This window comes from Hyla sarda, chromosome 2 (genome assembly GCF_029499605.1).
Source record: "Hyla sarda isolate aHylSar1 chromosome 2, aHylSar1.hap1, whole genome shotgun sequence".
Taxonomy (NCBI): Eukaryota; Metazoa; Chordata; class Amphibia; order Anura; family Hylidae; genus Hyla; species Hyla sarda.
Genome location: NC_079190.1, coordinates 309330622 through 309345451, shown reverse-complemented (window position 1 = coordinate 309345451; position 14830 = coordinate 309330622). Strand labels below are relative to the sequence as shown.

The following is a 14830-nucleotide window of genomic DNA, read 5'->3' as shown; positions in this document are numbered from 1 at the left end:
AGATTGGAGACCATTATACAGTGGTCTCCAAACTGAGGACCTCCAGATGTTGCAAAACTACAACTCCCAGCATGCCCAGAAAGCCAAAGGCTTTACGGCGATCTCACTGCTGCCAATGAAGATGCCGCCCTGCTGCCGGAAACTCACCTCCGGGACGCAGCGCCGCCGGAACCGCCTGGAGGACGCCGCTTGCGCCGGGACCGCTCGGGACGCCGCATGGACGGGTAAGTGACACCGGGGGACGGGTCAGGGACACTTAGCAGAGCGGTGTGTGTCCCGATCCCCGTGATCGGGACTCACACACCGCGCTGCTAAGTATTCTGATAGCGACACGCTGCTATCAGCTAGTCAGATTTGACCAGCTGATAGCAGCCATCGCTGGGGGGGGGGGATGAAACCCCCCGTGGTCGCATGGTAAGATGGCTGGCTATCAGTGATAGCCACCATCTTACCGGGCGCTGCGGGATGCCGCGAGTAGCGGCAAAAATGTTCATGACGTACCTGTATGTCATGGGTCGGGAACACCTTGCCACCCATGACGTACAGGTATGTCATAGGTCGGGAAGGGGTTAAAGTATCATGTATTTATATATGTTTTATATTTTTTGTATGTATTGTCTATTATTGTTTTTTTTATGAATGTTTTATATGTTACCAGGATAATTGCAGTACAAGCATTCTTGTCAAGGTTCTTGTTTGCCACCTTGTATTTTACACTATGAACTAAGCCTTATGTTCACCCTCACTGCATAGGTGTGCTGAGTCGGAATTTGAGATTACGGCAACACCTGTCAAGAACTATGGGGGAGGAGCCTACCTGTGATCATGACTCGTGATTGGACGGTCTATGAGAGGTGCTCCATATATAAGGCTTGCATATACCTTATACCTCTGTATGACTAAGGGCCAAAACGCGTCACCTCTACCGCTGTCATCCATGTGCTGAGTACCGCAAATAAAGCATTCCGTTTCCGCATCATTGCTCTGAAGATTCGTTTTGTTCCTGACTTCTGCTTGCTTGGCGCTGCCCACGCCAGTCCTGACGCTACGGGCAGGGGGTGAGAGCTGAACAAATTTTGCGTCTGTCAATTACATCTCCCAGCATGCCCTTTGGTGATCAGTACATGCTGGGAGTTGTAGTTTTGCAACAGCTGGAGGCACCCTGGTTGGAAAATACTGATTTAGGTAACAGAACCTAACTGAAGGTTTTCCAACCAGTGTGCCTCCAGCTGTTGCAAAAGTAGTTTTGCAACAGCTGGAGGTTTGCCCCCCCCCCATGTGAATGTACAGGGTACATTCACACGGGCAGGCTTACAGTAAATTTCCTGCTTCAGGTTTGAGCTGCAGCAGAAAATGTTCTGCCGCAGCGCAAACTCCTAACGGGAAACTCACTGTAAACCTCCGACAGTGCAAATGTACCCTAAAAACACTACACTACACTAACACATAATAAAGGGTAAAACACTGCATATACACCCCCTTACACTGCCCCCCCCCCCCCCCCCAATAAAAATAGAAAGCATTGTACGGCAGTGTTTCCAAAATGGAAAAAACAACTCCCAGCATTTCTGGACAGCTACTGACTCTCCAGACATGCTGGGAGTTTAGCAACAGCTAGAGGCACCCTGTTTGGGAATCACATCACTGGCGTAGAATATCCCTATGTCCACCCCTATGCATTCCCTATTTTAGTCCTCAAATGCGCATGGAGCTCTCTCACTTCGGAGCCCTGTCGTATTTCCAGGAAACAGTTTAGGGCCACATATGGGGTATTTCCGTACTCGGGAGAAATTGCACTACAAAATTTGGGTGGCTTTTTCTCCTTTTACCCTGATGAAAAGGAAAAGTTGGGGGTCTACATCAGCCGGTTAGTGTAAAAAAAAAAAAAAATTTTTTATACTAACATGCTGGTGTTGCCCCATACTTTTTATTTTCACAAGAGGTAAAAGGGAAAAAAGACGCGGATCGAGTTGACAGGTTGCTGGGTGGGGCTGGAGAGGACCCAGCAGTCATGGTACATATTGGCACCAATGACAAAGTAAGAGGTAGGTGGAGTGTCCTTAAAAATGATTTCAGGGACTTAGGCCGCAAGCTTAAGGCACGGACCTCCAAGGTAATATTTTCTGAAATATTACCTGTACCACGAGCCACACCAGAGAGGCAGCGGGAGATTAGGGAGGTAAACAAGTGGCTCAGAAGCTGGTGTAGGAAGGAGGGGTTTGGGTTCATGGATAACTGGGCTGACTTCGCTGTCGGTTACCGGCTCTACCGTAGGGACGGGCTGCACCTCAATGGGGAGGGTGCAGCTGTGCTTGGGGAGAAGATGGCTAGAAGGGTGGAGGAGTTTTTAAACTAGGGACTTGGGGGGTGGAAACCTACAACATAGAGGGGGAAGATAATGTAGATAGGTGGGAATTATAAATGTACCTGGGGGTGGAGCAGAGGGAGGGGTTAGAATAGTTAATAGTAGGGATGCACCGATATATCGGCGGCCGATACATATCGGCCGAAAATAGCTGTTTCGGGGAAATGCCGAAACAACAAAAAATGTGCAGATAATGACCCACCTCCCCTGCCCGCCCACAGCACAAGTTGCAAACACTGCCAGTGGCAGAGGCACTCATGGGGGGTGCAGGGGGGGGGGGCGGCTGCAACATCTGGGGGGCGCGCTCTCCGGGATAGGAATACTTTTTATGTGCCCGGGCCGGCTCCCGTGTGTGCCTGCAGGCGGGGGCCGGCCAGAGCATATAAAACCTAATACTGTATACTAAAACCAGGGGGCCTCCAGCTGTTGTGAAACTACAACTCCCAGCATGCCCGGACCGGCAAGCTGGATGCCCCCTGGTTTTTAGTATACAGTATTAGTTTTTATATGCTCTGGTCGGCCCCCGCCTGCAGCCACACACGGAAGCCGGCCCGGGCACATAAAAAGAAGTATTCCTAATCCTATCCCGGACATCCCTGTGTCCCGAAAAATCTTTTCGGGACATAAGGATGTCCGCCGGTCACTCACCATTCCCCCTGCGTCCTCCTGCGATCCTCCTTCGGTCCTTCGCTTCTCCGCCTCTATGGTCGCACGCATGGGACGTCACTGACGTCCCGTGCGTACAACCATAGAGACGCAGGAGGACCGCAGGATCGTCGCAGGAGAACGCACGCCGGCCAGGGCCTGGTAAGTGACCGCGTCATCTTGTTCAGTGTTCCGGTCACCGTTCCCCCGATCCCGGCACCTACTGCTATGGTCCTTATGCCATAGCAGTAGATGGTGACCCCGGGCCGGAGGAGCGGTGACCGGAACACTGTGGGGGCAGCAGTACAGACATACAGCCTCCAGCCATACACCGTATATGGCTGGAAGCTGTATGTCTGTGGGGTGGGGGGAAGCTGCCTACTATTGTGGGGGAACTGTTGACCTAATGTGGGGGGCAGCTGCCTAAAAATGTGGGGGGGCTGCCTAATATTGTTGGGGGGCAGCTGCCTACAAATGTGGGGGGGGGGAGCTGACTAATATTGTTGGGGGGGAGCTGCCTACAAATGTGGGGGGGGGATCTGCCTAATATTGTTGGGGTGGAGCTGCCTACAAATGTGGGGGAGCTGCCTAATATTGTGTGGGGGAGCTGCCGAATATTGGGGGGGAGCTTCCTAATATTGTTGGGGGGGAGCTGCCTACAAATGTGGGGGGAGCTGCCTACAAATGTGGGGGGAGCTGCCTAATATTGTTGTGGGGAGCTGCCTAATATTGTGGGGGAACTGCCTACTATTGTGGGGGAACTGCTTACCTAATGTGGGGAGGAGCTGCCTAATATTGTTGGGGGGAGCTGCCTAATATTGTGGGGGAACTGCCTACTATTGTGGGGGAAATGCTGACCTAATGTGGGGGAGCTGCCTACTATTGTGGGGGAGCTGCCTACTATTGTGGGGGAGCTGCCTACTATTGTGGGGGAGCTGCCTATTAATGTGGGGGAGCTGCCTATTAATGTGGGGGAACTCCCGACCTAATGTGGGGGAGCTGGCAATCTAATGTGGGGGAATCTAATGAGCGGAGCGCTGCATTTTACCAGAAAACGGGGAGAAGTCCTTTTCGGTATCGGTTTCGGCCGGACATTTTTTTTTTTTTCGGTTTCGTTTCGGTTCTGAAATTTCCATTTCGGTGCACCTCTAGTTAATAGGAATAGGCTTCATAGGAAAATAAAACTTACACCCTTGAATCCCATTAACCCCAATAAAAGATGGAAATGTAAAGTGTATGTTCACAAATGCCAGAAGCCTAGCAAATAAAATTGGGGAGCTTGAGGCCTTGATACTGGAGGAACATATTGATATAGTTGGGGTCACTGAGACATGGCTGGACTCCTCGCATGACTGGGCTGTCAATCTGCAGGGGTTGACATTGTTTCGCAAAGATAGAATGAACAGAAAAGGTGGTGGAGTCTGTCTGTATGTAAGAAGTGGTATGAAAGTCAGTGTGAATGATGCCATAGTGTGTGATGATTCTGAGGATGTGGAATCACTGTGGGTAGAATTACAAAAGGAGGGAAATACTGAAAAAATAATATTTGGTGTAATCTAAATACCCCCTAATATCACTGAAGAGATAGAAGGTCGGCTGTATAAACAAATAGAGAGGGCCGCCTGGGCAGGTACAGTGATAATAATGGGAGATTTTAACTATCCAGATATAGATTGAGGTCCGGGGTTGGCTAAAACTTCAAAGGGGCGACAATTCCTAAATTAATTGCAGGATAATTTATGGGCCAGTTTGTGGAGGACCCAACAAGAAGTGATGCCTTGTTGGATCTGATCATTTCCAACAACGCAGAGCTGGTTGGTAATGTAACTGTGCGGGAAAACCTTGGGAATAGCGACCACAATATAGTTACTTTTAACTTAAAATGTAGAAAACAAAGACAGGCGGGGAAGGCAAAAACATATAACTTTAAAAAGGCAAATTTCCCTGGGCTGAGATCTGCACTACAGGACATAGACTGGGGGGAGGTGTTGTCAAAAACTGACACAGAAGGTAAATGGGACATCTTTAAATCAACTCTAAATAACTATACAGCTAAATATATACCAAAGGGGAACAAATATAAACGATTAAAACTAAATCCTACATGGCTGACAAATGATGTTAAAATAGCTTTCAAAAAATACAAATCTGATGGGTCAGCTATAACATTTAAACAGTACAGGAGCTTAATAAAACAGGGCTTAATAAAATCTGTAAACATTTTATAAAAACAGCAAAAATTCAAAATGAGAGACAGGTGGCCAAAGAAAGCAAAATTAATTCTAAATATTTTTTACATATATAAATAAAAAAAAAACAAGGACAGAGCATGTAGGACCCCTTAATAATGATAATGGGGAGGTTGTCATAGGCGATAAAGAGAAGGCGGAGCTACTGAATGGGTTCTTTAGTTCTGTATATACTAAGGAAGAAGGAGCTGACATTGGCCAGCTCAGTGCTGGTAACACATCATGTAATGTACTGAACTGGCTTAATGTAGAAATGGTACAAGGTAGGTTAAGTAATATAAATGTAAGCAAATCTCCAGGGCCAGATGGATTGCACCCAAGAGTTCTTAGAGAACTAAGTTCAATAATTTCTGTACCCCTGTTCATTATATTTAGAGATTCACTGGTGTCTGGTATTGTGCCAAGGGACTGGTGCAAGATGAATGTGGTGCCAATCTTCAAAAATGGTTCTGGGTCTTCCCTAGGAACCTATAGACTGGTAAGTTTAACGTGCATTGTGGGTAAATTGTTTGAAGGACTTATAAGGGATTACATACAGGAATACTTAGGAGATAATTGTATTATAAGTGATAACCAGCATGGGTTTACTAAGGATAGTTGTCAAACCAATCTAATTTGCTTTTATGAAGATATGAGTAGAAGCCTTGACAGAGGAATGGCTGTGGATATAGTGTTTCGGAATTTTGCTAAAGCGTTTGATACTGTCGCTCATAGACGTCTGACAGGTAAGTTAAGGTCTTTGGGTTTGGAAACTTTAGTTTGTAACTGGATTGAACACTGGCTCCTGGATCGTACCCAGAGAGTGGTGGTCAATGATTCGTACTCTGATTGGTCCCCGGTTATTAGTGGTGTACCCCAAGGTTCAGTACTGGGCCCCGCTGTTGTTTAATTTATTTATCAATGATATAGAGGATGGCATTAACAGCTCTGTTTCTATCTTTGCAGATGACACCAAGCTTTGTAGCACGGTACAGTCTATAGAGGATGTGTATAGGTTACAAGATGACTTGGATAGACTAAGTGTCTGGGCATCCACTTGGCAAATAAGGTTCAATGTGGATAAATGTAAAGTTATGCATCTGGGTACTAATTAGATGCATGCGTCGTATGTCTTAGGGGGGATTAAACTGGCAGAGTCACTGGTAGAGAAGGATCTGGGTGTACTTGTAGATCACAGACTACAGAATAGCATGCAATGTCAGGCTGCTGCTTCCAAGGCCGGCAGGATATTGTCATGTATAAAAAGAGGCATGGACTCGAGGGACAGGGACATAATACTCCCCCTTTATAAAGCATTAGTACGGCCTTAACTGGAATATGCTGTTCAGTTTTGGGCACCAGTCCATAAAAGGGACACTGTGGAGCTGGAAAGGGTGCAGAGATGCGCGACTAAACTAATATGGGGCATGGAACATCTTAGCTATGAGGAGCGATTAAAGGAGTTACAATTGTTTAGTCTTGAGAAGAGACGTTTAAGGGGGGATATGATAAATGTATATAAGTATATGAATGGCCCATACAAAAAATATTGAGAAAAACTGTTCCAGGTTAAACCCCCCCAAAGGATGAGGGGGCACTCCCTCCATCTGGAGAAGAAAAGGTTTAGTCTCAAGGGGCGACACGCCTTCTTTACCATAAGAACTGTGAACTTATGGAACAGTCTACCTCAGGAACTGGTCACAGCAGGAAAAATTAACAGCTTTTAAACAGGATTAGATACATTCCTGGAACAAAATAACATTCATGCTTATGAAGAAATATAAAATCCCATCCCTTCCCCAATATCGCGCCACACCCCTACCCTTCAATCCCCTGGTTGAACTTGATGGACATATGTCTTTTTTCAACCGTACTAACTATGTAACTATGTAACCCCCTGAGTACGGAAATTCCACATATGTGGGCGTAAAATGCTCTGCGGATGCACAACAAGGCTCAGGAGTGAGAGCGCACTATGTACATTTGAGGCCTAAATTGGTGATTTGCACAGGAGTGGCTGATTTTACAGAGCTTCTAATATAAACGTAAAAAAATAAATACCCACATGTGACCCAATTTTGGAAACTACACCCCTCACAGAATGTAAAAAGGGGTATAGTTAGCCTGAACACCCTACAGGTGTTTAAAAAATTTTCGTGAAAGTTGGATGGGAAAATGGAAAAAATATTTTTTTTTACTAAAATGCTGGTGTTACCCTAAAATTTTCATTTTCACAAGGGAAAATAGAAGAAATGGGGTTACAAATTTTGGGGGGCTTTTTTCCTGAGTAAGAACATACCCCATATGTGGATGTAAAGTTCCCTGTGGGCAAACTACAATGCTCAGAAGAGAAGGAGCGCCATTGAAACTACAATGCTCAGAAGAGAAGGAGCGCCATTGGGATTTTGAAGAGAAAATTTGTCCAGAATTGAAGGCCACGTGTGTTCACAAAGCCTCCTTAGTGCCAGAACAACCCCTCCAACATGTGACCCCGTTTTGGAAACTACACCCCTCACGGAATGTAATAAGGGGTGCAGTGAGCATTTTCGCCCCACAGATGTCTAACAGATTTTTGGAACAGTGGTCCGTGAAAATGAAAAATGAAATTTTTCATTTGCACATCCCACTGTTCCAAAGATCTGTCAAACACCATTGGGGTATAAATGCTCACTGAAACCCTTATTAAATCCTGTGGGGGGGGTGTAGTTTCCAAAATGGGGTCACATGTGGGGGGGTCCACTGTTCTGGCACCACGGGGGGGCTTTGTAAATGCACATGGCCCCCGACTTCTATTCCAACCAAATTCTCTCTCCATAAGTTCAATTGTGCTACTTTTCTTCTGAGCATTGTAGTGCGCCAGCAGAGCACTTGACGTCCACACATGAGGTATTTCCATACTCAGAAGAAATGGGGTTACAAATTTTGGGGGGCATTTTCTCCTATTACCCCTTGTAGAAATTTAACATTTGGGGAAAAAACTGCATTTTAGTGAAAAAAATAAAAGAAAATGTATTTACACATCCAACTTTAACTAAAAGTTGTCAAACACCTGTGGGATTGTTAAGGCATTCCTTGAGGGGTGTAGTTTCCAAAATAGTATGTCATCTGGTTTTTATTTATTTATTTTTTTTTTTTTGCTGCTCTGGCACCATGGGGGCTTCCTAAATGTGACATGCCTCCAAAAACCATTTCAGCAAAATTTGCTTTCCAAAAGCCAAATGTGACTCCTTCTCTTCTGAGCATTGTAGTGCGCCCGCAGTGCACTTGACGTCCACACATGGGGTGTTTCCATACTCGGAAGGGATTTTACTGCCCCGATGATGTCGACAGCCTCCTCTGCGGTATCTTTTTTGTTGGGCTGAGGGCCTAAAAACAAGAGACCCTTACTTTGAATCCTATGTCTCCTTAGGTTTCCTGACAAAATTATATCGCGGATTAATATTAGACCAGTTGTATAATTTCCCCAAAGTATAGTCATAGGTATCTCTATGCCATTTCTTCCTCTTGCTTTCTTCCTGTTCTTTACGGAAACCAAACAAAAACACCTGTTCACATTTTTTTACCAAACCAAACAAAAACACCTGTTCACATTCTTCTGCCTTAAGAACTCCTCTAAGTTCACTTTCAATACAAGAAATTTTTGACTTGCAAATGTCCATATCACGTTGTAAAAATTCAAGTTGTAGTAAAATAAAATCTAGCGAGTATTTATTCGATACCATTTCAAATTTAGCTCTATAGTCCAAGTCTACTGCATAAGCCTTATCTTTAGGTTGCATACGGAGACCTTGTGGTATTCTATTTGATTTATAATGTTCAGTTAAAGGTATTACGTGCAATTGTAAAGTAACCAGTCACTTAGTTTCAAACTCATAATTACGTTCAAAGTTCAAACCAGATGGAACATATAAAAATGAGGTTTCACCATGTAGAGTCCATAATAAAAATATAAAAATTAAATTAAGGTGCACACAGTCACAGGAGACTTGGTTGGGACTCCAACTTCAATACAAGTAGAAAAAGCGTTAATTTTTAATGTAAATTTGTTTTCCCTTAGTCCTAACAGCAGCACAAGTGGGGTGTTCTGTCCCTGTGAAGCTGGCAGGATGGTGGAATTTTTTATTCCGCCCAAGTAATTAAAGACTTAATTAGACCCCCATATAAGGCCTCCTCCCTTAGGCCACATTGCTTAATAACAAGTAAAACAAAACAATTTGGGCGGGAAAATTTGTGTGCTGCTGTTAGGACTAAGGGAAAACAAATTTACGTTAAAAATTAACGCTTCCCTTACATCCTAACCACAGCACAAGTGGGGACTTAGCAAGTAACAACACAAATAGGGAGGGGCTACGGCAGAGTGGCACTTAGGATTGATTGCCCAAAGGCCAACTGTTCCGAACGTTTGGCATTAACCCTGTAATGACTAATAAATGTATTATGCGTGCTCCAGGAGGCAGCAGCACAGATTTGTTCTAGAGGAACAGCTTTTCTTTCTGCAAAGGAAGTGGAGACTGTCTCAGTGGAATGGGCAGTGGCAAAGGCAGGAGGAGCTAACTACTGGGCTACAAAAGCCTCCCAGATTGCCTCTTTAATCCATCTACTCAGAGAGGGTTTAGAGGCTTTAAGACCTTTGTTCTTCCCAGAAAAGGAAACAAGAAGGTGCTCCGATCTTCTAAATTCTCCAGTTCTTGAGATGTAGATTCTGAGGATTCTTGAAATGTCCAGAGTATGGTCAGCAGCTTCCTCGGGAGAGGATGGATTAGGACACAGAACTGGAAGGGATATAGCTTGATTGATGTTGGAGAACGTCGGGACCTTAGGAACAAAGGTGGGCAAAAATCTCAACAGGACTCTATCCTGGATAAAAAGCGTATAAGTCTCGAAAGCCGAAAGGGCCTGAAGCTCGCCAATCCTTTTGGCTGAGGTTATGGCCAATAAGAAGGTGACTTTAAGGGACAAATACCTAAAGTCGACTTCTTCCAGAGGTTCAAAGGGGTGTGAGCATAACCCCTTAAGAACAATAGTCAAATCCCATTTGGGAATGGGTCTGAGAACTGTGGGTTTGAGTCTTTCAGCTCCCTTAAGGAATCTTCTGATTTGGGATTCTTGTGATAAAGATCTGCCTAAAAAGGCGGAGAGCGCTGAAACTTGAACCCTCAAAGTGGATGGGCTAAGACCCTTGTCAAGGCCATCCTGAAGGAAACGTAAAATTGCAGAAAGAGGAGGATCTGAGGTTACTACCTCTTTCGTAGCACACCATCGAAGGAAATTCTTTATCCTAGAATAGACCTTGTTTGTAGACTCTGCTCTAGAGTGTGCAATAGTTCTCAAGACCTCCGAAGGAAGCCCACTACTTAGTAGGGTCCTGTCAATCTCCAGGCTGTCAGATTGAGTCTCCTCAGATCTAGGCAGAAGCCTGTGTTGTGAGACACAAGGTTCTACACGTGGGGAAGCCTCCAATAACACCCCTGACTCATCCTCATGAGTTGGGTGAACCAGGACCTCTTGGGCCAGAATGGTATGATGGCAATCACTGAGGTCTGGTCTTGCCTGACTTTCATCAATACCCTTGGTATCATGGAAAGTGGAGGGAATATGTAGGCCAGCCTGAACCTCCATGGAATGGACAGAGCGTCTATCGCCACTGGATTGTTCTCTTTGTAAAGAGAGCAAAACTTGTTCACCTTGGCGTTCAGACGAGTTGCCATGAGATCTATCTCTGGCATACCCCACCTTAGGGTTATCTTCTTGAAGATGTCTTCGTTCAGGGACCATTCCCCTTGGACCGGGAGCCTGCGACTTATACGATCTGCCACTATGTTGAGATCCCCCTTGATGTGGACTGCAGAAAGGTGGGTTAGATTGAGCTCTGCCCAAGAGAGAATTAGTCCGGTCTCCTTGAGGAGCACTTAGGACTTTGTGCCACCCTGTCTGTTGATGTAAGCCACCACAGTGGTGTTGTCTGACTGAACTCTTATCGCTTTCCCTAGAAAAAGGGGTGCAAAATGGAAAAGAGCTAGACGAACTGCTCTCAGTTCTGTCATGTTGGAGGAGAGAAGTATCTCCTGAGGGTTCCAAGTACCCTGTACTGGATTCTCGTCCAGATGGGCTCCCCAGCCCAGAAGGGAGGCGTCTGTGGTTAAAGTGATCCACTGAGGTTGAATCAAGGACTTCCCATCTGTCAGATTCGTCCACCATCTGAGAGATGCACGGACTTCGGTCGACAGGTTGCACTTTTTGTCCAACCCTCTGGGGTTGCGATTCCAGACCTTCAAGACTTGATCTTGGAGAGGCTGGAGGTGCCATAGGGCCCAGGGGACTGCCTCTGCAGACGCTGACATATGACCCAACATCTTCATTAGAGTTCAGATGGGAACCTTGCGAGGGACCATCAAAAACTCGGCAGCTCTTATGACTCGATCTTTTCTTTCTGGAGTGAGGGATAGAGTCATCTGAGAGGAGTTCAGGACAAACCCCAGAAACTTCCTTGAGGTGGACGGGTTGATCTCTGATTTCTCCCAATTTATAAGCCAGCCCAAGCGCTGGAGAAAATCTAGAGCCAGATGAAGATGAGACTGTAGAACGTCTAGAGTAGCGGCTTTTAGAAGCCAGTCGTCTAGATAAGGAATGATCTCTAGACCTTTTAGTCTGAGAGCAGAGACCACTGGAGCCACCACCTTTGTAAAGGTGTGGGGGGCTGAAGTGATGCCGAAAGGCAGAACAGCGAACTGGAAATGCTTTACCATACCGTTTATGGTGACAGCAACCCTCAAATATTTCCTGTGAGCAGGAAAAATAGGAACATGAAGGTAAGCATCCTTCAAGTCGATGGTAACCATGAGAACTTGAGGGTCCAGGATACTGACTACTAAGCGAATGGTTTCCATCCTGAACCGCCTTTTCCTTATAAATCGGTTCAAAAAGCGAAGATCTATGATCATACGCCAGTCGCCCGATGGTTTCGGCACAAGAAATATTGGGGAATACACCCCTGACCCTCTTTGGTCGGGGGGAACTTCTTCTAGTGCATGTTTCCCCACGTACTGTAGGACAGAGTCCTCTAGAACAGCCTGTTTTGGCTGAAGAAGTAGCTTTGTTAAAACAAATTTCCTTGGAGGAGGGGAGATGAAATCTATTTTGTACCCCGACTGAATGACATCCAGAACCCAAGGATCCTGGATTTCTTGCATCCAGGTTGACAGAAACAAACTTAAACATCCTCCGACCGGAGGGGGATTGGTAGATAGCTTCTCTACCTGAACTTCCCGAGGGAAAGGGAGAGGGGAAACGTTGGTGGACCTTAGACGAGAGTCATAGCTCGGCCTTACGGTCTTTACCGCGGCCGCGGCCTCCACCACGCTTTTGAGTAGACTGGCGTCTCTGGGATCTGGAAGGGCCCTGGAACTTCCCCCCCCCCCCTGGATCTACCCATGCCACGAAAGGACTGAACAGGTAGACATTTACCTTTTTTATCCGCAAAACCCTCCATGATTCAGTCTAACTCAGACCCAAAGAGCCAATTAGGCTCAAAGGGCATCCCACAGAGGTTGAACTTTGAAGTATTATCAGCTACCCAGGGACGCAACCACAGGGGGCGCCTGCTTGCGGATGAGAGCGCCATGGACTTGGCAGCAAGTTTGAGGTGCTGTTGGGATGATTCGCATAAGAAGTCTACCCCGAGAAGTAGCATTTTGAAGCTGTCCAGAATATCCTCCCTAGCAACATTACTTTCAATCTCAGACTGAATGCGTTGTACGCGTTCTTTGACAAAGTCCGCAACCTCACTTGAAGCGACAGCCACCGAGGCAGATGCTGAGGCCGCCGAATAGTTGCATCTTAGAAGGGAGTCCACTTTCCTGTCAAGGGGGTTCTGGAGGTTACTGCCATCATCTGCAGGAACTAGAACCCTCTTGGACAGCTTGTTAACAGCCATATCCACTTTTGGCGGTGGCATCCAGGATTCCGACTCTGATAGAGGAAACATCAGCTTGAACCTCCGGGTGACAACAGCAGGCTTGTCTGGGTGCTTCCACTCGGCTTTCATCAGCTTCTTAAGTGTATCATCCACTTTGAAAACCAAAGGTCCTCTAGAGGTGAATGTTGAGGCTTCCCCTTGATCAACATCCTGATCCCTTGATCGGATGGATCTAAGCAATCTCTGCGTCTTTTTCGCAGGAAAAAGAGGCGGAGAGATCACTTCCTCTACTGACTGTTCTGACTGATCGCCCACGGACATAACGGAATCCTCCATGACAGACGGAGGACCAGACTCGGTCCTAGGCCTCTTAGGCGCAAGGGAATTCTTGATCTCGTTGATAGAATTTCCCATGAATTCCTTCATCCAGATGAACATGTCCTGGACTGTAGGTTCAGCTGGATTAGCGGGTGGACAACATCCAGGACACCTGTTGTATTCATAGGAATCAGACAGTGGAGTACCACAGTCAGCGCAAGTTAGATGGCGCTTTTTTGAACCAGACTTGCGACTACCAGCATTTGTATCACTCGACAGAGGAGTAGACATAGTTCTGGAATTAAAACAATAGGTTAGAAAGACACCAGAACTGTTACCATTGCAGCGCAAATGGAAAAAAAAGTACCTATTGAAAAATAGACACGCTCTTTTACAAAACCCAAGAATAACAGGAACCACACCAGTGTAGTCAAGCTAGAAAGACAGCAAGAGGCCAAATGAAGGCCAGTACTGCCTTAAATAGGGGAGAGGGCGGCAAATTTAAAATAAGCCCCGCCCCTCCAGGAAGTCAGAGCACCTAGCAGATCGAAATCTAGAAAAAATGATCTAAAGTAAAACATTTTTGCTCTGAGCCCCTTCCTTACCTTGGAATGGGCAGATAACTAATATATTAAGTTAAAATAATAGTTAAAACTAGCGCTCTTTGCGCCAGAAGGCTCCGATGCCAGACCGGAAGTCGTCAGATGACGCACTTCCGGTCCACGGCTCCGCACACAGCAGAGGACCGGAGCGAGACAGTGGCGCTGCTGGAAAGGTAAGGGCGGACTGCCCGAGTAACAGGGTGATCGGAGGATCCCCAAACCATAGAGGGCGGCGCTCAGCGCCGCCTGAACAAAGAAAGAAACTGCATCTACGAACCCGGACCGAAGTCCCGGGTCATAGATACAGAGTCTGAAAAAAACTCAGCTGGGGCAGCGCCAAAAAAACGCCGCCCAGGCTGACAGAAGGGAAGGGGCAGCAAGCTGCAACCCTGAGAAAAAAACAATCCTTTCTCCACATAAAAGAGGGGGAAGGGAAAAATCCATGCAGGCTCTGCTAAAAAACCAGAGCCTGCACCGTCCTGCTGTCCTGCACAGGACAGAAAAAAAGCAATGTGGCCTAAGGGAGGAGGCCTTATATGGGGGTCTAATTAAGTCTTTAATTACTTGGGTGGAATTAAAAATTCCACCGTCCTGCCAGCTTCACAGGGGCAGAACACCCCACTTGTGCTGCTGTTTAGGACGTAAGGGAAAACGCAGCACACAAAGTGTCTTCAGTGCACTTGATAAGTAAGGGATACCCACGTGATAAGTGAGGTATACCCTCTTATCAATGAATTCCAATGTTGTCCATTAATAT

At 46.2% G+C, this 14830-nt stretch overlaps 1 protein-coding gene across 1 annotated transcript in view; it reads left to right on the top strand.

Moving 5' to 3' along the window:
• Positions 1-14830, top strand: part of SCUBE3 (signal peptide, CUB domain and EGF like domain containing 3) — a 1482089-nt gene that overhangs the window by 1140692 nt on the left and 326567 nt on the right. The gene's annotated exons all lie outside the window — the stretch shown is intronic.